The sequence below is a fragment of the Mobula birostris genome, chromosome 17, assembly GCF_030028105.1.
Source record: "Mobula birostris isolate sMobBir1 chromosome 17, sMobBir1.hap1, whole genome shotgun sequence".
Lineage (NCBI taxonomy): Eukaryota > Metazoa > Chordata > Chondrichthyes > Myliobatiformes > Myliobatidae > Mobula > Mobula birostris.
The window spans coordinates 69,635,501-69,661,517 of NC_092386.1; positions in this window are offsets into that span (position 1 = coordinate 69,635,501).

The window sequence follows — 26,017 nt, forward strand, 5'->3', positions numbered from 1 at the left end:
TAGACAATATCCACTGCCTTCCCTTCATCCACTTTCCTGGTAACCTCCAAAAATTCCAATAGATTGGTCAAACATGACCTACCACGCATAAAGCCATGTTGACTCTCCCTAATAAGTCCTTGGTTATCCAAATGCTTGCAGATTCTGTCTCTTCGTACTCCCTCCAATAACTTACCTACTACCAACGTTAAACTTACCGGCCTATTATTTACTCTGCAAAAATATTTTTGAGTTGAAGTGTGAAGGAATATGTTCTATCCAGCTGGGCAGACTCTGGCAAATACAAGACCACGGTCAATAGTTCCAGGCTGAGAACTCTAGCAGATGAATTTCTGGTGAGCTTTTCCTCCTCAGAACCCTGGAAAATGTAGAACTGGGATCTCCACTGAACTTCTCCCAAAGTGGTTTAGTAGCAGAAAATCCACTACTCCAACACAATAAATTTTATTGTCAGTTTTCCAATCCCATACTAAATCAGTACATTCAGAATGCAGTTACTTTTTTCTATTTATTTCTGAGATTTCAGAATTTGAAATTAAATCTCTCCCCAAAGCTGTTCTTGAATATTCATTTTATAAGATCAATAACAATTTTGAAACATCATTTATTATTGCTAGACTTGGGCTCCCTGAACTCTATTGGCTGTAACTGAGCAATGAACATGTAATTACATTGATTCTCATGATGAATTTTAAACAACTCTGCCTAGGTGTGGGAATTTGCTTTGAACAGAGGACTAGGCTTTTGAAATGTCAGAAGTAATTTACACTGCACCCCTAGATGTTGGGGCTACTTTTTAAACTGAACCAGAGAAGTTATTATGACTTTGAGTAAAATGATGAAAGCCGACTTGGCTGCTTGTTAAACATCATTTAGTGAATGGAAATATTGTTTCGGATACGTAATGAGCATTTCACCAATATCATGCTCTTTGCATTGTCATGCAAAACTAGCTTTGCAATTTAGCTCTATAAAACTTGCATCAAGGTGCAAGCTCATAACACAACAGATTGTGAGGTTAAAAGTCCATCTTATTGTGCTAGGGAATAGTGATCAAATTGAATAGTTCTCCTATGTTGCTTGATTTATCATTTAGGGTTTTGGAGACTCCTGTTTGTGTCTCAGGCAGCTCAAAGTCCTTGCCCACCAATACTAATCTGTAAGCTGCTCCACAAAGTCTCTTTGAGTTCAGTGGTAAAGAACTACTTTGTAATATCATCTTCTGGAATGCCAGCAACTATCCTACCCTTAGCCTCTACCCTGGCTGCCAGCCACTCAGCTTCTGTAACTCAACATGGGCAGACCCCTCACCTCAACCGTACTCAATGGCCTGGACTGGTACCCAAACTGATGCCTTTGACTGGGTGTCTGGAAATCGAACTCTCACATCTCTCCCAGTCTGGCCGTTCGATGGCAGAGAGGTTCAAATGTAGCATCACATAAAAGTAGGACGCAAGTGAAAACTGGTCATTATCTACAGTGGCAGCTCTTCCAGGCCAATGACCAACTTCAAATGGAATTGACAGTTGATGGTCTGTTGCCACAAGCAACAATTGTGGGACATAATCTCTTGTAAGAGAAACCAACATATATTAGCAAGCGTGTTGTTGTGTGTCTGCCTGAATAGATGAGTAGTGTGTGTTTACTGTGGGATATATTTGAGAGTGCTAGAGCCAAGTTGTGATGGGGAATGTGAACTTTGGCTCGGGGCAGTCACTGACAATAATTCCCACTGAGTCATTGGGTTGGAGTATGACGTAGGAGTAAGAGTAGAGTCTGTGTCCAGATGTACACTGATTGGAAGTTAGAAATTGCTTTTTGACATTGAACAAGCATCACCACTACATCTAGGATCCTACAATCCTGCTAACTATTTCCGTCCACAGCAAATTCTTCTCCTTTTCAACATTTTCTTTGACTCTGGTGAAAAGCAGAATCTCTCTTTTTCTCCTCTTCTGACTCTCACAATCATTCATCAATCCCATTTTCCCATATCTCCCTGTAACTTATTACTCTGCACATGAGCACAAAATCTCCTGTCCTGCTCCCAGCACTTTACAGTGACCAGTTAATGAACCAGCAAGTATTAGAAATTGGGAAGAAATGGAACAATCTGGGAAACCCACGTGGTCACAGGGAGAACATGCGAACAATACACAAGCAACCACTTTCACAGACTTACTTTACATCTTGCCCTCTCATTATTAGCTTTATTTATGCAGTCTTCTTTTGCACGTTGGTTGTTTGACAATCTTTGTTTATGTATAGTTTATTGGTAACATACTATTCTATTTCCTTTTACAGATTTATTTTATAAATTCCTATATTTTATCAGATTAATATTTGTTCCAGTTGAACTATGAATTGGTTGAAGTCACTATTAACTTTAAAAGCCCTTTGCCTAATGAGGGACTGGGGAGACTCGTTACCCAGTAATGCCCTGGATTGTCCTATCAATTTTAAATGTGGGTTGGACAGGGTTTGATAAATTGACTTCCAGTTACCATTCTTAGTTCAGAGCTGATTGGTCCTAACCTTGGCAGCAACTGACTCTTACAGAATTGGCCCAGTGACTGAACGCTGAATTGTCCCCAGGCGAGTTGAACCTTTGGTAAAGGACGGGGTCTCTGCTTGCGGAGAGCACATGGACCTCCCTCCACTAGATATCAGCCCCAAAATCAAAACAGCAGCCTTACACTCCTGTTGATCATCTAATTTATTTCAAGTAGGCTTGAAGAATGTGTAACACACATCAAAGTTGCTGGTGAACGCAGCAGGCCAAGCAGCATCTGTAGGAAGAGGTGCAGTCGACGTTTCAGGCCGAGACCCTTCGTCAGGACCTGAAACGTCGACTGCACCTCTTCCTACATATGCTGCTTGGCCTGCTGCGTTCACCAGCAACTTTGATGTGTGTTGCTTGAATTTCCAGCATCTGCAGTATTCCTGTTGTTTGAAGAATGTGTCCCTGTTGATGTTTAAATCTGATGTGAATTCAGAACAGCGAAATGTTTGTTGGGAAGTGGAAGATGTGGGGATTATATCTGTGGGCTCAGAGCTCCACCATGTGTCGAATGTGTGAATGCACAAAATTAACTCTTGCTAAAGAAAAACCCACAGTTACTCACAATCAACTTGAAATTAATCCTTTTTGTCAACATTCTGAACATTAGTCCCAATTCCCTGTATCTGCCTTATTTCCATAACGAAGCTCCCTTTCTTTTATGTAACTGCACAATATTACAACCACTGAAAAATGGAACTTTAAAAAAGGTGAAGTATTTGCTAAATGGTGAGAGACTGGGTAATGGTAATGTCAGGACAGTAAAGATGCTGTCATGCAGCCCCAGTGACCTAGGTTAAATCTTAGCCTTGAGTGTTGACTGTGGACTTTGTAGAGGGAAAGTGATACTGAATTGTGCAACACAAAATGGGCCCTTCTGCCCATCACATCCATACTGAACCTTTTACCCACCTACATGCAATCAATCCCATTTGCCTGCATTAAGTCCATGTCCTCCCATGCCTTCACTATTCAAGTGCCTGTCAAATGTCTCTTAGATATAGTGATTGCACCTGATTCCATCACCTTCTCTGGGAGTGCACTCAACTGTGCGTGCAGAAAAAGACACTTTCCTCTCAAATCCCTTTTAAATCTCATTCCCCTCAACTTAAAACTATACTATTATTGTTTTTGAGGTCTACTCTGGGTGAAAACGACCCTGCCTCCTTACCCTGACTATTCCTCTTATATGTTTCTATGAGGTTGCCACTCAGCACCCTTCGCTCCAGAGAAAACCCATTAGCCTATCTGATCTCCTCTCACAGATGAAGGCCTCCAGTCCAGGCAACATCTTCAGCACTCTATCCAACGCAACTGCATCCTTCCAGAAACTTGGAGACCAGAACCGCGTATGATCCTCCAAAGTAAATCAATTAAAGACCACACACAACCAATGTATAGAAGACAACAAACTATGCAAACAAAAACAGAAAATAGTAATAAGTGAACAAGCAATAGATATCAAGACCATGAGATGAAGAGTTCTTGGAAGTGAGCCAATAGCTTGTGAGAACAGTTCAGTGCTGGGGTGATTGAAGTTGAGTGAAGTTAACCCCTCTCGTTCAAGAGCCTGATGGCTGAGGGGTAATAACTGTTTCTGAATCTGTTAGTGCAGGTCCTAAGGTTCCTGTACCACCTTCTTGATAGCAGCAACGAGAAGAGAGTGTGTCCTGGATGATGGGGGTTCTTGATGGTGGAGTCTGCTTTCCTGCAACAGCACTCCGTGTAGATGTGTTCAATCATGGGAAGAGCTTTACCCATGATGGACTGGGCCTTATCTACTACTTTTGTAGGATTTTCTGTACAAGGGCATTGGTGTTTTCACACCAGGCCGTGATGCAACCCGTCAATATATTCTCCACCACACTTCTATAGAAGTATTAGATGGCATGCTGAATCTTTGCAAATGTCTAAGGAAGCAGAGGCACAACTGTGCTTTCTTCATAATTGCATTTACATGCTGAGCCCAGGACACACCATCTGAAATTATAACACTGATGAATTTAAATCCTCCATCCTGAATTCCATCCTGTCCCACCTGGAAAATGATGCTTCATACACCAGGTTGCTGTTTATTGACTTCAGTTTGGTGTTTAATACAAATATCCCACAGAAGCTAGCGGGTAAACTGTCCCTGTTGGGTCTCTCTATAACTGGATTGTAGACTTCTTGACAGTACTGGCCACAACATCTCTCGCTCCATCACACTGAGCACTGGCACCCCCCAGATTTGTGTGCTCAGCTCACTGCTGTTCACCCTGCTGAAGTATGACTGTACTGCTAGATCCAGCTCAAACTGAACCAACAAGTTCACTAATGACATAACATCAGCAACGACGAGACAGTGTACCAAGAGGAGGTGTAGCAACTTGTAGAATGGTGTGAGCAAAGTAGACAAGACTAAAGAGATGATTGTGGACTTTAGAAATGTGCAGGCCGACCACTCCTCTGTGCAGAGTTATGAGCACTAAGTTTCTGGAGCACACATAACCAACAATCTCACCTGCTCCCACAACACCACCTCTTTAATCAAGAAAGAAAAGCAGTGTCTCCACTTCTTGAGGAATTTGAGGCAAGTGAGGCTCCCCACCTCTGCCAATTCTAACCAATTTTTACAGGAGCACAACTGACAGTGTCCTGACCAGCTGCGTCACTATCAGGACCAAGTATGCAAGACATCTAACCACAATACCCTACAAAGGATTATGAGGACTCCTGAGAGGATTATCAGGATCTCTCTTCCATCCATTGGAGATATTTATCAAGAATGCTGCTTTAACAGGGCCCTTAGCATTGACAAGGATCCCTCCCATCTGTCCAACAATGTCTGTGATCCCCACCATCAAGCAGGAGGTACCATAGCATTAGAACAAGGATTATTAGGATGGGAAACAGCTTCTTCCCTCAATCTGTGGGACTACAGAACTCCCTGCCACCACCCGGGTGTCATAACTTATGAAGCACCTGTAGTGTTATACTGTTTACCTTTTAGCTTACATTTTGAATGCACCTTTTGCTAAATATCAATCTTTTGGAATATATTTTATTATTTGTTACTTCATTTGTAGTAATATTACATTCTGTGTTGTGTGTGAGTTATATGTACTGTCTTGTGAATCTAGGTCTAGAGGAATATTTTATTTGGCCATATACATGGATACAATTGAATGACAATAAACTTGAACTTGGAGTGCTTTCTAACCAGTGCCTTATGTAGGGTTGTCAGTAATATTAACTGCTAAGGCTAATGAAATGGCTTCTGTGTAATGCAAACTGTTGATGTAATGGTTTCTCTGTAGCCGCGACTTGTATGTCTGGGAACCAGGTTTTTCGCGGGTTTTCACTTGAGGAGGAATGAGGGGAAGGACGTGTGTGGAGAGCAGACAGACTACCAGATGGCGGAGACAGGAATCCGAGGATCTGAGTGTCGGCGGCGTTTTCGGCAGAGGTTGTTTGGTGGAGGAATACCTGCTGTGTGAGCTCCAACAATTTATTGTGCACAAACTATTTTATTTAAAGTGGCACCTTTTTCTTTTATATTCTGTTTCTCTACTAACCACATAGCCAAAGTAAGAATTATAAAGTGTAATCATTTAATCGTGTATGGTGTACTGTCTGATATTTTACGTGGTGGGTTTGTACCGGGGTGCATTACACAGCATCCACACAAACGTGATTACACCGTTTGGCAGGGCAGAAGGCAGCTTCCCCCAGATAAACGTGAGTTAATCGAGCCTAAGTGTTACATTTGTGGGGGCTCGCCCGGGATTTGATTCCCTTGGATGCTGTGTGATCACCCTGTTTAAATTAGTGCAGTTATGGATGCAGCTGGGTTTAAGTGCTGGTGTGTATCTGAAGGACTACCAGTAATTAATGGATGCATGTTGAGTGGGGTAGATATTCATACCCCGGATGAATTGTTAATTCGATATTTGAGTATGGTTAAAGCTGTCGGCAAGGTTGAAATCGTATTGTGAAAGTTTGATAAAATGGCAGGTTCAGACCTGGTTTTGGTGCAGACTAGCATCGATTTAATGGCAGTGGAAATGCCAGAGTTTATTGGTGACCTAGCAGAGGCGAGATCATGGTGTGTCCAAACTGTCGGTGGGGGGGGGGGGGGGGGGACCAGAGCTCAGCGAGCTGAGTTGCCAGCCATTAGGGGCGGAGATTTTAGAGAACAGGTTCTCTCGTTACTGAGGGATGAGGGGAAAGAGTGGTCGGATTTGGAAAGTTTGATTAGTTCCCGTCCCCCACTGAAGGGTGAGAGTTCCAAGTTGGCATCCACCATTATCTCCCTGGCGAGTAAGGCAGTGGGCCCCCGCCAGAAGTTAAGAATTTTCTCTGGAATAATGCCCAACCCCGAGGGGGAGGAGGAGTATGAGACGTGGGTGGAGCAGACCTCTCAGTTGTTAGATGAGTGACAGTGTTCTGATGAGGAAAAGCAACAGACATTGGTTGAAAGTTTGAGGGGGTTGGCGGCTGAGGTAGTACGAGGTGTGAACGTTAACCAGCCCTCTGCTTCCCTTGCTGAGTATCTGGATGCATTGGAAGGCGCTTTTGGTCTGCCCAGGAGTCCCTGGAAGCTCCGGGAAGAGTTTCAAAACATGCATCAGGAGAAGGGGGAGAAGCTTTCCACGTACCTTTCTCAGCTAGAGAGACGGCTAACTTGTTTGCAGTGCCGGGGGGTCATTCGGGCAGCTGAGGTGGATCAGTTAAGGATGGACCAGGTAACTAGAGGTGCCCAGGCTGAGGACAGGTTTGCTTGGAATCTCCAGCAGTCCTATAAAACGCGCCCCCCACCCCCCGTTCGTTCAGCTGATCAGCGAGGTGCGGGGGGTTGAGAACTCGTTGGGGCCGTGGGAGGACTCTGTTAGCAGGGTGCAATCCTCAGTGGTAGCCCCTTGTGGTGAAGCGATCGGAGCCAGCTCCACCCGGGAATTGGTAAAGGAGGTGGTGGCAGAGCTGAGAACTGAGAGGTCATGGGGGTTCATGGCGGGTGTGGGTATGATAGGACTGGTAGGGAGGGCCCCTCCTCAGGGGACAGACCACGCAGAGGGCTGCGGGTAGCCGGTGTTCTGCAAGAAGAGGGCCGGCCGGTAGCATGTGCTATAACTGTGGGGAAGAGGGACACTTCGGGTGGGAATGTGAGCAGCAGGAAGTGTGCTATAACTGTGATGAAGAGGGACACTTCCAGTGGGAATGTGAGCAGCAGGAAGCCCCTCAGAGAGCGAGCCCCCGGGTATCCAAGCAGGGAGAAGTGTCAGGAAACTTAGAGGAGACCCATTGAGGGAACGGCCTGGTGTCTCTGGGGGAACACGTTCCTAGTGATGTACCAAGGAACCTCCGAAAGCAAAAGACCCTATTCCTGAAGGATTAGTGGGACCCCGCTCCAGCATGTCACTATGGATAGAGGGAATCGATGCTAAAGTCATCCTCGACACCGGGTCACAGGTCACGTTACTGTACCGTTCGTTCTACAACCAGTATCTGAAGCATTTGCCCTTGACCCCATTCAGTCATTGGAGAGTTGGGGTATCAGTGCTGGTGATTATCCATATGATGGGTATTTGTCAGTGAAACTGGAGTTCTCGGAGGCCGATGTGGGAGTGTCTGAAGTTCTTGAGACGTTAGTGCTGGTTTGTCCGGATCCGGTTGAGACGGGTGGTGTTTCAATTCAGGTGGTATGGAGGTTCATGGGGGCCTGCAAGGAGAAGGCGGGTGAGAGCTTTTTGGGGACCCTGTCTGTGCACCCAGTGTTGCAAGTTGCGTTCGAGGAAGTGCATGGCTGCACTGGGCCGGATACTGAATTTAAACAAGGGAGTGTGTGTGCACCCAGTCGGAGCTTAAGATAATACAGCCCGGGGAAGTAGTGAGAGTGATGGGAACCCCCAGAATTCCTGGAGTGCCTGAGGGCGAAGCCCTGTTAGTGGACGCTCCGGAAGACCTCAAGGGGGAGTCACGATTTCCAGCTAGGGTGCTGGTGAGGCCCGAATTGCAGAGGCCCTTGGTTGTACTGGCGAGCAGGATGGCAGTGATGTCAGGAACACTATGAAGAGAGAGATCACTTTTAAGAGAGGGATGCCCCTGGTGCATTTGTTCCCGGTGATGGTAATGTCTAGCACCCCCGTAGGCCCACTAGGGAGAAACTATTGGAGAAAAGAGAAAAGTTGACTGCTGAGACCTTTAACCTCGGGAACTCTCCTATGCCGCTGGGCTGGAAAAGGAGGCCGGTCGAGCAGTGGATCAATTGGGGGCTTCTGATGACATGCTACCCCCAGTTTACTGTGACCTGACCGCTCTGAAGACCAAGCAGCTGTCAGAATTTAGTTCTGGGGACGTGGCAGCTGCTCAGCGGGATGACCTGGGTATTGGCACTATTTGGTATACGGTTGAAAAGGGGTACATGGCTCAGGCAGGGAAGACAAAACACATTTCGGTGCCTCCATTACTGAGAGAATGGCCTCGGTTGAAGTTGAAGAACCAAATTTTATACCAGGTTACGTCACCCCTGGACCGACTTCGGTGCTGGCAGCTGGTTCTGCCCAAGAAGTATCGGAAGATTGCGTTGAGGTCACTTCATGATGATTCTGGACATTTGGGGGTGGAAAAGACCTACGGATTGCTCAAAGACCGGTTTTACTGGCCCCAAATGAAGTCGGAGGTTGAAGAGTATTGCAAGTCGTGCATTCGCTGCATACGCTGGAAGACACTGCCTATGCAGGCAGCTCCTTTGTCACACTTGCAGAGTGCAGGGCCCCTGGACCTGGTGTGCATGGATTTCCTATCCATGGAACCCGATGCCAGCAACACAGCAAATGTCTACTACGGTGGCAAAAGTGTTATGGGAGAAGTATTTCATCTATTATGGCCTTCCCCGGCGGATACATAGTGACCAGGGACAGGACTTCGAGAGCAGACTTGTCTATGAGTTACTGGGCATGCTGGGAGTTGAGAAGTTGAGGACCACGCCTTATCACCCGCAGGGCGATCCTCAGCCTGAGAGGTTTAATCTGAGCTTGCTAGACATGCTTGGGACCCTGGAGATCAACAAGAAGAGCAGGTGGAGTCAACATATTGGGCTGTGGTTCGCTGTTACAACTATACACGCAATGAAGTTACTGGGTATTCGCCATATTATCTGATGTTTGGGCACGAGGCAAGGTTTCCCATTGACCTCTGTTTCAGGACTGATGCTGACGTACAGCCGAAGTCTTATCTGAAGTATGTGTCTGATATGAGGAGAGAGCTGAAAAGGACATACGAGTTGGCTGGGGTGGCCGCCGCCAGGCAGAATCAGGGAAATAAGAGGAGGTATGATCAGAAAGTGAAGTTCTCCCAACTCCTGCTGGGAAACCGAGTCCTCATAAGGAATTTTGGGTTTACCTGGAAAGCACAAGTTGGCTGACCGCTGGGCGGCCACACCTTATGTGGTGGAGAGTCAGATCCCAAACCTACCGGTTTTCCGGGTGAGACCAGAGGAGGGGAAGGGGCTTGTCAAGATTCTCCATTGGAACCACCTATTGCCTCTGGGACAAGAGGTACAGGTAGACCAAGAGCCTGACTTGGAGCCTACACCTAGTACAAGGACTCTGCGAAAACACAGAGCGACTGCAGAGCCCACAGCGGGAGAGGCTGGGCTGAGCCCCACCCCTGAGAGAGATACTGATTCGGAGGATGATGATTTGGATGAGTGGTACATGCTGCCTTTTGCTAACTCCCCCGTGATTGAGGGAGAGACTCCTGGCCCTTCTCCCACTGAGTCAGGTGAGGTAAGGGAGGCTATTGGTGGGCAGCCTGGGGTACAGCAGGACTCTGAAGGAGAGGAGGTGGAGTGCCCGAAGTTAAAGGCCACAGTGGTCAACGTTTCCCTTTTCTCCAATAGTTTCTCCCCAGCATGTTGCTTTGACCCCAGCATCTGCAGAGTATTTTGTGTGAACGCGATTACACCATTTAGCGGGGCAGATGGCAGCTTCCCCTAGACAAACGTGAGTTAATTGAGCCTGAGTGTTACACTTATAATGTTGCAGCACAATGTCCGAACTCTTAAATTCTATGCCCCGACCTATGAAGGCAAGCAAGCTAAACTTTCTTCACCTGCCTATTCTACCTGTGTTGCCACTTTCAGGAACTATGAACTTGAACCCCAAGGACTCTGTTCCCATCACTGGATCTTAACTCCCTACTCAACACCACTGAGGAATTACCTTCATCAAAAGGACCATGATGATTCAAGAAAGTGGCAATAAGGGATGTGTGATAAATGCTGACTTTGCTGGTGATATTCAGCTCCTCAAAAAAAAATAAAGAAAAATCCCAACAACAGTACTTCTTTCTATTCTGTGAACAGTACCTCAGGAAAAATATCTTGGACTGGGAGCACAGCTGGTGGTTAAATGGTTAAAAGCCTGTTCTTCTGCTGTGGGTTATAGAATTCTACTGTAAAGATGAAGCCACACTCAGGTTGGAGGAACAACACCTTATATTCCGTCTGGGTAGCTTCCAACCTGATGGCATGAACATCGACTTCTCTAACTTCCCCTAATGCCCCACCTCCCCCTCGTACCCCATCTGTTACTTATTTTTATACACACATTCTTTCTCTCACTCTCCTTTTTCTCCCTCTGTCCCTCTGAATATACCCCTTGCCCATCCTCTGGGCCCCCCCCCTTGTCTTTCTTCCCGGACCTCCTGCCCTATGATCCTCTCTTATCCCTTTTGCCTATCACCTGTCCAGCTCTTGGCTCCATCCCTCCCCCTCCTGTCTTCTCCTATCATTTTGGATCTCCCCCTCCCCCTCCAACTTTCAAACCACCACTCCGCAGCCCCGTCTTCCCCAGATCCCACCGTCAAATCCTGGGTCCTCAGAGGCTCCATCTTCCTCTCACCCCAACCCTCCCCTCTCCACTGACACCCCCAGCCTCCCCCCTCCCCCCTCTGATCCCAGCTCTCATCCGTGCCGGGTCTTTACCATCCCCTCCGACCTTCAACTGTCGGAGGCAGAACGCTCTGTTCTCAGTAAGGGTCTCACCTTTGTCCCCCTTCGCCCACACCTCAGCGAGTTCCGTATTCGCCATGATGCGGAACTTTTCTTCCGCCGTCTCCGTCTCCAAGCCTACTTCTTCGGCAAGGACTCTTCCACCCCCACCAATGACCCCTTCTCCCGTCTTCAACCCTCCTCTTCTTCATGGACACCCCGCTCTGGTCTTCTGCCTGCTCTGGATCTCTTTATCGCTAATTGCCGACAGGACATCAACAGTCTCGACTTCACCGCACCTTGTCCCCATTCCAACCTCACTCCTTCCGAACGCTCTGCTCTCCACTCCCTCCGCACTAATCCTAACCTTATTATTAAACCCGCCGATAAGGGGGGTGCTGTTGTAGTCTGGCGTACTGACCTCTACCTTGCCAAGGCACAGCGACAACTCGCGGATACTTCCTCTTATTTACCCCTCGATCGTGACCCCACTAAGGAGCACCAGGCCATTATCTCCCACACCATCACCGACTTTATCCGCTCAGGGGATCTCCCATCCACTGCTACCAACCTTATAGTTCCCACACCCCACACTTCCCGTTTCTACCTCCTACCCAAGATCCACAAACCTGCCTGTCCTGGCCGACCTATTGTCTCAGCTTGCTCCTGCCCTACCGAACTCATTTCTGCATAGCTCGACACTGTTTTATCCCCCCTTGTTCAATCCTTTCCGACCTATGTTCGTGACACTTCTCACGCTATTAAACTTTTCGATGATTTTAAGTTCCCTGGCCCCCACCGCTTTATTTTCACCATGGATGTCCAGTCCTTATATACTTCCATCCCCCATCAGGAAGGTCTTAAAGCTCTATGCTTCTTTTTGGATTCCAGACCTAATCAGTTCCCCTCTACCACCACTCTGCTCCGTCTAGCGGAATTAGTCCTTACTCTTAATAATTTCTCCTTTGGCTCCTCCCACTTCCTCCAAACTAAAGGTGTAGCTATGGGCACCCTTATGGGTCCTAGCTATGCCTGCCTTTTTGTTGGGTTTGTGGAACAATCTATGTTCCGTGCCTATTCTGGTATCTGTCCCCCACTTTTCCTTCGCTACATCGACGACTGCATTGGCGCTGCTTCCTGCACGCATGCAGAACTCGTTGACTTTATTAACTTTGTCTCCAACTTTCACCCTGCCTTCAAGTTTACCTGGTCCATTTACGACACCTCCCTCCCCTTTCTAGATCTTTCTGTCTCTGTCTCTGGAGACAGCTTATCCACTGATGTCTACTATAAGCCTACTGACTCTCACAGCTATCTGGACTATTCCTCTTCCCACCCTGTCTCTTGCAAAAACGCCATCCCCTTCTCGCAATTCCTCCGTCTCCGCCGCATCTGCTCTCAGGATGAGGCTTTTCATTCTAGGACGAGGGAGATGTCTTCCTTTTTTAAAGAAAGGGGCTTCCCTTCCTCCACTATCAACTCTGCTCTTAAACGCATCTCCCCCATTTCACGTACATCTGCTCTCACTCCATCCTCTCGCCACCCCACTAGGAATAGGGTTCCCCTGGTCCTCACCTACCACCCCACCAGCCTCCGGGTCCAACATATTATTCTCCGTAACTTCCGCCACCTCCAATGGGATCCCACCACTAAGCACATCTTTCCCTCCCCCCTCTCTCTGCATTCCGCAGGGATCGCTCCCTACACAACTCCCTTGTCCATTCGTCCCCCCCATCCCTCCCCACTGATCTCCCTCCTGGCACTTATCTGTGTAAGCGGAACAAGTGCTACACATGCCCTTACACTTCCTCCCTTACCACCATTCAGGGCCCCAAACAGTCCTTCCAGGTGAGGCAACACCTCACCTGTGAGTCAACTGGGGTGATATACTGCGTCCGGTGCTCCCGATGTGGCCTTTTATATATTGGCGAGACCCGACGCAGACTGGGAGACCGCTTTGCTCAACATCTACGCTCTGTCTGCCAGAGAAAGCAGGATCTCCCAGTGGCCACACATTTTAATTCCACATCCCATTCCCATTCTGACATGTCCATCCACAGCCTCCTCTACTGTAAAGATGAAGCCACACTCAGGTTGGAGGAACAACACCTTATATTCCGTCTGGGTAGCCTCCAACCTGATGACATGAACATCGACTTCTCTAACTTCCGCTAAGGCCCCACCTCCCCCTCGTACCCCATCTGTTACTCATTTTTATGCACACATTCTTTCTCTCACTCTCCTTTTTCTCCCTCTGTCCCTCTGAATATACCTCTTGCCCATCCTCTGGGTCCCCCCTCCCCTTGTCTTTCTTTCCGGACCTCCTGTCCCATGATCCTCTCGTATCCCCTTTTGCCTATCACCTGTCCAGCTTTTGGCTCTATCCCTCCCCCTCCTGTCTTCTCCTATCATTTTGGATCTCCCCCTCCCCCTCCAACTTTCAAATCCCTTACTCACTCTTCCTTCAGTTAGTCCTGACGAAGGGTCTTGGCCTGAAACGTCGACTGCACCTCTTCTTACAGATGCTGCCTGGCCTGCTGCGTTCACCAGCAACTTTGATGTGTGTTGCTTGAATTTCCAGCATCTGCAGAATTCCTGTTGTTTGCTTTCAAATCTCTTACTCACTCTTCCTTCAGTTAGTCCTGACGAAGGGTCTCGGCCTGAAACATCGACTGCACCTCTTCCTAGAGATGCTGCCTGGCCTGCTGCGTTCACCAGCAACTTCTATGTGTGTTGGTTATAGAATGGGATCATGTTTAAAGGTTTAAGAGTCTCTTCTTATAAAGTGGATTATAGAAGATTGGAGCAGACTTGATAAATTAACACAACACAATCAAAACAGAAAAACCACAACTCCTTCAGCCGAATCCAGAAGGGTAACAATTTCTTCAAGGTTAAATCTGGGCTAGATGGCACTAAAGAAGGAAAACACCTTTTTACAGAACAAGTAATAGAAATCCAGAATTCATAGTGCTGGGTGAATTGACAGCTTTGAGCTAGAAATGGACAGATTTTCTCCTTACTAGGTGGTAAGGAGAAAAGGCAAACAAATTTAGTTAAAATCAATGGAACAGTGAAGAAGGCTGAAGCTTCCAGCATTTCGTGCATGATGCTCACGATTTTCAGCATCTGTAGAATCAATTGCACCTAGCCCTCTTTGTTGCTGTGTGTCTGCTTGGCTTTATTGCAGGAAACCTGGCTTCAAGCCTTCCTTTCACTTGACTAAATTCACAGTGTTTGCTTTTGGCTAACATGAGGGAGCATCAGACCAAGGTGGAACACTCCCTGTTTCTCTGATCACAGTATTTGATAAAACATTAGATTTCTTTCCAGGAAATAGGCACATTAGCACTAGCTTTGCAATTCATTAGGTATATCAAACAAGTGACTGGCACTGACCCTTAACAGTGTTGTTGAGCAGAGAGATCTTGAGATCCAAGTTCACAACTCCCTGAAAGTGGCTACTCAGGTCGATAAGGTGGTTAAGAAGGCTTATGGAATGCTTGTTTTTATTAGTCAAGGCACTGAGTTCAAAAGTCAGGAGGTCTGCATGTAACTTTATAAAACTGGTTAGGCCACATCGGGAGTATTGCATACAGTTCTGGTTACCCCCACTTTATGAAGGATGTTGATGCTTTGGAGAGGGTGCAGGAGGGTCACCATGATGCTGTCTGGCTTAGACAGCATGTGCTACCATGAAAGACTGGATAAACTTGGGGTGTTTTCTCTGGAGCTCAGGGAAGGTCTGCTGCAGGCATAGACAGAGTGGACAGAGAATATCTGTTTCCCAGGGTTGAAATGTCTACTACTAGAGGGCACATATTGAATGTGAGAGGGGTAGGTTCAAGGGAGATGCGAGGAGTAAGTTTTTCACTCAGAGACTGTTGGATGCCTGGATTGTGCTGCTGGTACGGTGGTAGAGGCAAATACATTAGAGGCATTTGAGAGACGTTTGGATAGACACAGGGATATGAGGAAGATGGAGTGATATGGACATTGTGTAAGTAGGAGGGATTCGTGTTTGGGTGTTTTTGATTTGCCTTTTATCTAGTTTGGTGCAACACTGGGGGCTGGATAGTCTGTACATGTTGTTACATACCCCGTAACTGGGTTGCCAAACCAGCAGAAATGGATCACTCAGTTGGAGTCTGGATTACTAGAACTAAGAAAGTTTTATTAAAGAAACAAGCAACACAGTAATCGAAAGGATAATAAATGCAACAGTTCAGCAATGATAAACACACATGTGCACAGAATTAAGATAACAGCATCAATCAAGCTCTATCGTTGTCTAGGAGTAAATGACCAATTTCAAAGTGACACAAAAGTCCAGTTCAATTTAGTTCAGTTCGCAGTAATCGTTGCCATGGCGATGGACAAGGTGGGGGGAGGGAGAGAGAGAACGAGAACGAGAACGACTGAGCATTCAGAAACGGCTTCCACTCACAGACCGGCGATATTGCTCACAAGCAGCTTTCGGGCGGGTCCTTTGTGATGTCACCTGAGGTCACCGACTGTGACCCTTCCTCCAGATGCGGTCGATCCTCTGCAGTGAACCCGGCACCCAAGCGAGGGTGGACACACACCGCGTTCCCGCTGATCGTACCTTTCCACCCTGTGCGTTTAAGGTCCGGTACTTCCCACCGACTTGCGAGAGGCGCACCGCTTCCAGGGTCTCGTTACCTCGGGTGTCGTGTGTGTCCTGCCTTAGCGAACCTGTCCCTTTCTATCCCCTTGCTGGGGTATCGCCTGTCCATCACTTCAAACAGTTCAGGGTTCAAAGGGGGAGCCGCTCCAGACAGCTCTCTCTCCCGTCCCTTCATTACACATCTCCAGATGCTGCTTCATTGTTCCTTATCTCTCCGTCCCCTGAGGACAGGTGGCAGACCAACTGCTGATGCCACTGGTGCTAGCCCAGGCCAGCAAACATCTTAATTTATGTGGATTCTCGTCACACTTCCCCCCCTTTAAGGATTTTTACCGGGAGGTAAAAATTACAAACATGAATACATTATTTGATACACACACAAATATACATCTTTATCAGCTATTTGGCTAACACAGCGAGTTTGAAGTTGTCAACACCTTGACAGACAGTCATCACATTTTCTGTTCCTTTTATATGTGTTATTAATAATCCCTTAGACCAGGCTCCAACTCAGCAAACTTCATAGTGGCCAAAAACACTGATGAATTGCGATCAATGTAACCTCTCATTTGGTTTTGTCCCGGACCACAATAACAAGGGTCGTCCCATTCCGACTCAGTTTTCTCTCGCAAGGGCTTAGTAGGAGGGGGAGGGGTAGTGACCGCAGAGTTATTGCAAAACTTCCTACAGCACCCCACCTTCTCCAAGAGCCTTCTGAGGGCCCTCTTGTCTGTCGGGGTTGGGAGGTCAGCAATAGCCTGCACTGTAGCTTGCATCGCTGCCAGCTGCCCCTGTGTCACCACAATTCTCAGGTAAGTGACCTTCATGTGGCCGAACTCATTTTTTTCAAGGTTCACTATCAAGCTGGCTTCAGACAGCCGTATTAAATTGCCAATACACATCTCTATGTTCGTCAGCCCTTTAGTCACTGAATTACTCATTATATATGGATGTTGTTTACTAGGCTGGCCTACTGTAACAGACATCACCCAACGTCCCAGTTCTTTGCATCGCCTCGGGACAATCAAACACACGGGTGCGAGTCGTTTAATTACTTCTAAAGAGCCGCTTTGTTCGGGGATTAAGGGAGAGACCTTATCAGTAGACCTGGCCAAAACAATAGCCTTCTCCCATCTGATCGATCCCATACTAATCTTTTCAAAATGGTTTTTTTCTCTTATCAGGGGGCCCCTAGCTTCATTGATTTCCACGCTAACCCCAACTAGGTTTGTTAGCATATCAAAAGCCTGTGACCGTCTCAGTTTGCGTCGGCCATAAACAATAACATCCTCCCCCTGGACAGCCGGTAAACCTCTTTCATGATTCCACCAACTGTTTCTTCCAGCACCGCAAAATGTCCACCGGGGGGTACCTCGTGGGCCATGTTAAAAACCTCATCCCCATAACTCTTTTGCACCACCCCCCACTCCTCATCTCGGGTACTGTACTTGATTTCCCTTTTTTCCTTCGCACTTCCTCCTCCACACAATAGCCTACTAGTTCCCTTGTTAAAGCTGTGTCAGAGAGAGCTGTCTCTGCCAAAACCATCAGCCCCTCGTCTCGCTCCTGCGTCTGCACAAATTCTTTCCTGGCTACTGCTACGTCTGTCCCAGCTCCCTCACTACCTCTTGTCTCACTACACTCCTTCTTTTCATTTTCTACCCCCGTCTCGTACAAGACTGGCAGAAACGTTTCAGCTAAATTCACTACCGCAGCCCCATGATGAACCTGTGAGTCCATGGGCGGGGCCTCACTGCTGGCAGGCTGACCTGTCAATCTCACGACTGGGAACACGATTCCCCCAGCGAGCTTCCCCGCCTTTCATCGGTAATTCGGACCTCACCCCGATCGTGACTAGTCCAGAGACCAGGTTGCTTTGTAAGTGTATCTGGTGCAAAGGGACTGACTCTGTCCCTTCCCCAACACCTTTGACCTCTACCTCCCCAGTCTGGGTCTCTGAGCTAAACTCTAATACACTCTTCAGTATTAGTGACTGACACGCTCCCGTGTCTCTCCAGATCCGCACTGGAACTGGTTTTAACCCCTCCTTCACTGACACCAATCCGGCCGAGATAAACCTCTCGCGCCCTTCCTGAACTTCGGCAGACCTATCCTTCCCTAGCGGTTCACTTAACAGCTCGATACAGCCAGTCAAAATTGCCGTTTTTCCTTTTCCCGTCTCCTTCGTTGGGGGCAAAGCACCTGGACGCAAAGTGTCCGGCTTTCCCACAATTATAACAGACGACCCCAGGAGACTTCCTGCCAGACTGCTCTCGGTCTACCTTATCCTCCTCACTAGTCCCCGGCTTACTTTCTGACTTTTCTGGCGGACTCTCCCCGCCGTCCTGACTACCCTTCTGGTAGCCTTTACTCGGGGCAAACTTCATTTTATGCGTCAACGCATACTCATCCGCTAACTTAGCAGTTGCGGCTAACGTGGCTGCCTCTTTCTCATCGAGGTAGGGTCTCATAACCTCAGGGACACAACCTTTAAACTGCTCAATCAGGATCAGTTGTAGTAGTCTGTCATAATCCCCCTCTACCCCCTTCGAGGCGCACCAACGCTCACAATATGTCTGCATCTCACGGGCAAACTCCAAATACGTGCTTCCTCGCATTCCGGAACCTCTGCCGGTATGCCTCTGGGACCAACTCATAAATCCTGAGAATGGCCTCTTTCACCACCTCATACCTCTGGGCATCTTCCGCGGACAAAGCGGAGTAAGCCTCTTGGGCTTTCCCTTTCAGTACACTCTGAAGTAACACAGCCCACTTATCCCTCGGCCAGTCCTGACTGATAGCCACTTTTTCGAAATGGAGGAAGTACCGATCCACGTCGGTATCGTCAAATGGGGGAACCAGCCTAACCTCCTGGGTCGCCCGGAACCCTCCACCTTGGTTCGGCACGAGCCCCTGCTCTGCCCTTAACCTTAACTTCTCCAATTCGAATTCCCTTTCCCTCTGTTTCTCCTCTCTCTCCAACTGTCTCTCTCTCTCTTTCTCTTTCCTTTCTACTCTCTCTCCTTCTCCTCTCGCTCTAACTGTCGTACCCGGAACTCGTGCTCGAGTCTCAGTTTTTCAAGCTGCACCTGTACCGCGTCTCCAGCAGGTTTTTCAATAGACACCACCCCCAGCTCGCCTTGGGGAAACACACCTTTAGATATATAGTGCTCTACGATATCTCTGTGTATCTCCTCTCTCCTCATTGTCGACTTCCCATTAGCAAGATTCAACCGTTTGGCCACAGCTACCAATTCCGATTTCCTGGCATCCTCTAATGCCTCCAAGGTCGGCGCCTTTATAAATTCCTCAGCCTCCATTTCTGCTGTTTGTCTTTTCTTTCTTTCGGGAATTTTAACCCAATCAATTTACTCCGTCCCAAATTTAGCGTTCAAAATCGCGGACGAGAACCCCACTTATGTTACGTACCCCGTAACTGGGTTGCCAAACCAGCAGAAATGGATCACTCAGTTGGAGTCTGGATTACTAGAACTAAGAAAGTTTTATTAAAGAAACAAACAACACAGTAATCGAAAGGATAATAAATGCAACAGTTCAGCAATGATAAACGCACATGTGCACAGAATTAAGATAACAGCATCAATCAAGCTCTATCGTTGTCTAGGGGTAAATGACCAATTTCACAGTGACAGAAAAGTCCAGTTCGATTTAGTTCAGTTCGCAGTAATCGTTGCCATGGCGATGGACAAGGTGGGGGGAGGGAGATTGAGAACGAGAACGACTGATCATTCAGAAACGGCTTCCACTCACAGGCCGGCAATATTGCTCACAAGCAGCTTTCGGGCGGGTCCTTTGTGATGTCACCTGAAGTCACCGACTGTGACCCCTCCTCCAGATGCGGTCGATCCTCTGCAGTGAACCCGGCACCCAAGCAAGGGCGGGCACACACCGGGTTCCCGCTGATCGTACCTTTCCACCCTGTGCGTCCGGTACTTCCCACCGACTCGTGAGAGGCGCACCGCTTCCAGTGTCTCGTTACCTCGGGTGTCGTGTGTCTTGCCTTAGCGAACCTGTCCCTTTTTATCCCCCTGCTGGGGTATCGCCTGTCCATCACTTCAAACAGTTCAGGGTTCAAAGGGGGAGCCGCTCTAGACAGCTCTCTCTCTCGTCCCTTCATTACACATCTCCAGATCGCCTGTCCATCACCTCAAACAGTTCAGGGTTCAAAGGGGGAGCCGCTCCCGACAGCTTTCTCTACCGTCCCTTCATTACACATCTCCAGATGCTGCTTCATTGTTCCTTATCTCTCCGTCCCCTGAGGACAGGTGGCAGACCAATTGCTGATGCCACTGATGCTAGCCCAGGCCAGCAAACATCTTAATTTATGTGTATTCGTGTCACAATGTGCTGAACCTTTCTATGTTCTATCTTTACGGTGGGTGTTATTCAGTCTTGGTGGGACTGCAGCTGGTACACTGTGGGTGCTATTCAGTCTTTTTTAAATATAATTTTTATTAAATTTTCAAAAAGAATACATGGAAAGATAAAATCTACCCCCCCCCGCATATATAGTCCTACCTAAAAAGAAAGAAAGAGAGAAAAAAAAGAAAAGAACTGCCTGGGTGTTGGAAGGTTTCCACATGCTCCATGGGATTCAAAATAAATTTGGTATAATTATTCATTACTTTCGCCAAGTAACCAAAATCTTTATCGGAGCACTTAAATATGCCATCCTATCTTTTGTAAATAAGGGCGCCAAATATTCAAAAATGTTACATATTTATCTCTTAAATTATAAGTAATTTTTTCAAGTGGAATAGAACTAGCCATTTCATTATTCCAACGACCCATACTTAAATACGAATCAGATTTCCAAGTAACTGCTATAGTCTTCTTAGCTACTGCCAATGCAATTTTTATAAACTCTTTCTGATATTTATTCAATTTAAGTTTCGGTTTTATCCCTTCAATATCACCTAATAGAAATAATACAGGGTTATGCGGAAGTTGAATTCCAGTAATTTGTTCCAATAAGACTCTTAAATTTATCCAAAAGGGTTGAATTTTAAAACAAGACCAAGTAGAATGTAAAAAAGTACCAATTTCTTGATTACACCGAAAACATTTATCAGATAGATTTGAATTTAATCTATTTATTTTTTGTGGTGTAATATATAATTGGTGTAAAAAATTATATTGTACATATTGTAAGTCGAACATTTATTGTATTTGTCATACTGTCAAGACAGAGTCTTGACCAATTTGTTTCATCAATATTAATATTCAGATCTGTTTCCCATTTTTGCTTTGACTTATGGGTTCCTTGTTTAATTGTCCGTTCTTGAATCAAATTATACATACAAGAAATAAATTTTTTAATTTTCCCTTTTTGAATTAAAATTTCAATTTCATTAGGCTTTGGCAAAAACATTGTTTGACCCAGCTTACCTATTAAGTAAGCCCTTAATTGAAAGTAACAAAAGAAAGTATTATTAGATATTTTATATTTATCCTTTAATTGTTCAAATGACATCAATATACCTCGCTCAAAACAATCTCCTATAAATTTAATCCCTTTTTGGTACCAATTATATAAAAGTTGATTATCCATTGTAAAAGGAATAAGTCTGTTTTGGAACAAAGGTCTCCTTGCTAATAGAGATTTCTGTGTTTCCAAGGAGAATGATCTGATAATATTCTTGCTTTATATTCCATATTTTTCACTCTGTGTTGAATATGCATTGATAATAGAAAAAAATCTATCCTTGAGTAAGTTTTATGTCTATGAGAATAGAACAAATAGTCTCTTTCTTTAGGATTGATTCTTCTCCATATATCAATCAAATTTAAATCTTTCAATGATAAAGTTAAATTTACTAGCTTCGATTTTATAACAGCCTTGGTTGATCTATCTAAGACTGGGTCTAAGCAAAAATTAAAGTCTCCTCCAATTAATATTTTTTCATGTGCATCCGCCAAATTCAAAAAAACTTCTTGTATGAATTTTGCATCATTTTCATTTGGTACATAAATATTCATAAAAGTCCATAGTTCGGAAAAAAGTTGACAATGTATAATCACATATCTCCCCGCAGAATCAGTTATTACATTTTGTATTCTAATCGGTAACGTTTTAATGATCAAAATTGCTACTCCCCTCGCTTTTGAATTAAATGAAGCCGCAACAACACTACCCACCCAATCTCTCTTTAATTTCTGATGTTCTGCTTCTGTTAGGTGCATTTCCTGTAAAAAAGCTAAATCTATCTTCATTTTTTTAATATATGTTAAGATTCTTTTTCTTTTCACTGGTCCATTAAGCCCATTAACATTAAAACTCAAAAAATTCAATAAATTAGTCATTATTCTTAACAAAGTTACTCCAATCTAAAACATTACTTATCTTCTCAACTCTCATAGTTCCTTGGGGAATCTCTTTAAACTTCACCATGTTGCTATGTGTTCCCCCCCCCAACCTTCCAGGCAAAAAAAAAGATAGAAAAAAAAAGAAAAAACAAAATACCCCCCCCCCCCCACTAATGTTGTGAATGAAAGGATATACAACACTACCCCCCTCCATTTTATGGGTCGCGGCAAAAGCCACGCTTGCACACATGATTAACATAGCAATCGATCAGTGCTTCTTCCAGCTCCCCCGCAACAAAAAAAAGTTTTATATATATATATATATATATATATATAGACAAAATTAGTATTACTATTCCCAACTAATTTCCTCCAGTATTAACCTTTCTTACCCTCCTCATATAATTAATAATATATTTATACATTCATCCAGCTTCAAAAATCCAACAAGTCCATTCTTTAACCCAATCTTCATCTTCAATCTATCTCTCTCTCCTGAGTTTGTTCTTGTATCTGGTGAATATTCAGAGAATCTCGCACAAACTGCTCTGCTTTCTGGTAGTCATCAAAAAATCTTTTTTCTCCACCAGGCAAAAAAATCTTCAAAGTTGCAGGATAACGCAGTATAAATTGATAACCATGATCCCATAGGGTTTTTTTCACTGGATTAAACTTCTTCCTTTTCTTCAAAAGTTCATAACTTATATCAGGGTAGAAAAAAACTTTGTTCCCTTTAATTATCAATGGCCCTTTTCTATCTTTGGCAGCTCGAGCAGCTGCCTGTAGAATCCTTTCCTTGTCTTGAAATCTTAAGAATTTTATTAAAATCGATCGTGGATATTGGTCATCTTTTGGTTTTGGTCTTAGAGCTCTATGTGCCCGCTCAATTTCAATTGGTCGAACCTCCTCTCCCATTTGCAAAACATCTGGGATCCATCTTTGAAAAAATTCTATTGGCTTTTCTCCCTCCATACCTTCTGTAAGACCAACAATTTTAATATTATTACGTCTACTAAAATTTTCCAACATGTCCACTTTCTCCAAGAGTCGGTTTGTTTCCGAGTTCCAGACAAGCAAATCATTTTCTGTTTTTTCCACTCTATCATTCATAAGCCCCATTTCTCTTTCCATCTTCTGAAGCTTCTTATCCATTTTGTCCTGTCTTTCCATAACTTTATTCTTCGTATCTCTAAGCTCTTCTCTTACTTTTCTTAATTCAGCCGTTGATTGCAATACAGCCTCTCTTATGTCTCTATCATCTCCTTTACTTCCACTCGCTTCCAATTCTTCCTCCTCTTCTTCATCTGTGTTCTCTGCAGAATCCAGTTCTGACTCTGAGTCATTTTCAATTGCAGTGGGTGTCGGTTCTTGTAGTTGGCGTTGTGTCGATTTGCGCATGCGCATTTCCGGTGTCTTCTTCGGAGAAACCGTTGCCACCGCCATTGCTCCCTGTTCTACCGAAGGAGATCCAACCTGAGTCCGAGGCTCCATCGTTGCAGTAGGCCCTTTTTTCTTCCCGTCTCGCGGCTGCTTCGCAACAGCAGACTTCTTTTGTTGCAATTTAGGAGGCATATCGTAAAGTAGTCTTACAAAGTTTATAAATAGTTTTCAGAAAATATTTACCAACTTTGTTTTATTTAAACGGTACTTTACTGATTTGTTGCGGGAGAGCTAGATTTACACGTCTCCATCCCACGTCATCACGTGACGCCCCCCCCCCCCGGTGCTATTCAGTCTTGGTGGGACGGCAGCTGATACACTGGACACACAATGGGCTTGCCTGGGAGCAACATCGTGCTTGATTTCTCCGACGAAGGAGGTGCTTTCAGTGTTTGCCAAAAATCTCTGGAATTTAAAAGAATAAGTCATCTCGTAATATTTTAATGGGGACAATGTACATGCTGAGAGAATTCTCATGCTAGTGGACTAATTTAAAACGCTTTTAGACTAAGAGGTCACCCATGAAAACAGATGCAAGGGGGAAATTGTTCCTCCTGGAGGGTTGTAAATCATTGGAATACATTCACGATGAATCACAGAATACATTCAAGCGTGTAGCAGATTTTGGACCACAGGGTAAATAATGGTAATGGAAAACAGGCAGGGAAATAGAGTTGAGCCTGTGATCTGATTAGCTGTGATTTCATTAAATGATGGAGCTGAAATGCTACTCCTGTAAAGCTTCCTATGCTCCTGTGAACCCTTGGGAAACTCGGAAGGGAAAACATTGGAGGGACTTAAATTTCCTCACAACTGAAACTCACCCATCACTCATTCTGCCCCACTAGTTTGGAAGTTTTCACTAAGGGAAAAACACAAAGACTCTCTTGTGGCCACGATCTTGGTGAGTAAGTGCAATGCATTTTTTGATGTTTTATTTTAGTGATAGAGCACAGAATGGGCCCTTCTGGCAACCCCCAACAAACCTGATTACCTTATCACAGGACAATTTACAATGAGCAATTAGCTTACCCGGTACATCTTTGGACTGAGGGAGGAAACCGGAGGACCCGGAGAAATGCATGGGGTGGACATAGACTCCTTGCAAAATGATGCCAGAACTCCAGACTCCAGATCACCTTGAGCTGTAATAGCATCCCGCTAAGTGCTCTGCTAACTTGGGATAGTACGGTTACTGGTGGAAGCAATTAATGGTCAAAGGAACACTAATTAGGCAATGTGTCATTCTGGGTGTTACGCTTTGCTCAGCCAGGCAAGTCGAGAGTACTCCATTCCAGATGTCACAGTAGTGTAAGAGTTAGCATGGAACTATTGCAGCTCGGAGCATCGGAATTTAGAGTTCAGTTTCGATGTCGTTCTCCCCATGGAGTGTGTGGGTTTTCTTTGAGTCCTCCAGTTCCCTCCCACAGTGGAACAACATATCATTTATCAAGGTAATTGGTTGTTGTGAATTGGCCCATGATTAGTTTAGGGTTAAATTGGGATTTGCTGGACAGTGCAGCTCCAAGGATCAGAAGGGCCTATTCTGTGCTGTATCTCGAAGTAAATAAATTACATTTGAGAAAAGACAAATTGCTGGAGGCTACTCAGGTGGATGAGATGTTGTTCCTCCAACCTGATGGCATGAACATCAATTTCTCTAATTTCCAGTAATTTCTCCCCCTCTCCATTCTCTCTTTTTCCATACCCCATTCTGACTCCCCTCTCACCTCTTCTCTTCTGCTCCCCTGCCCATCACTTCCCTCTGGTGTCCCTCCTCCTTCCCTTTATCTTATCGTCCATTGTCCTCTCTTCTCAGATTCCTCCTTTTTCAGCTATTTACCTCTTCCACCTAGCACCTCTCAGCTTCTGAATTTGTCCCTCTCCCACACTCACCTGCCTTCCCCCTCACCTGCTTTCACTTATCACTCACCAGTTTGTACTCCTTCTTCTCTCCCTATCTTCTCATTCTGGCTTCCTGCCCCTTCCTTCCCAGTTCTGATGAAGTGTCTCAGCCCAAAGCATCAACTGTTTATAGACGCTGCCTGACCTGCTGAGTTTCTCCAGC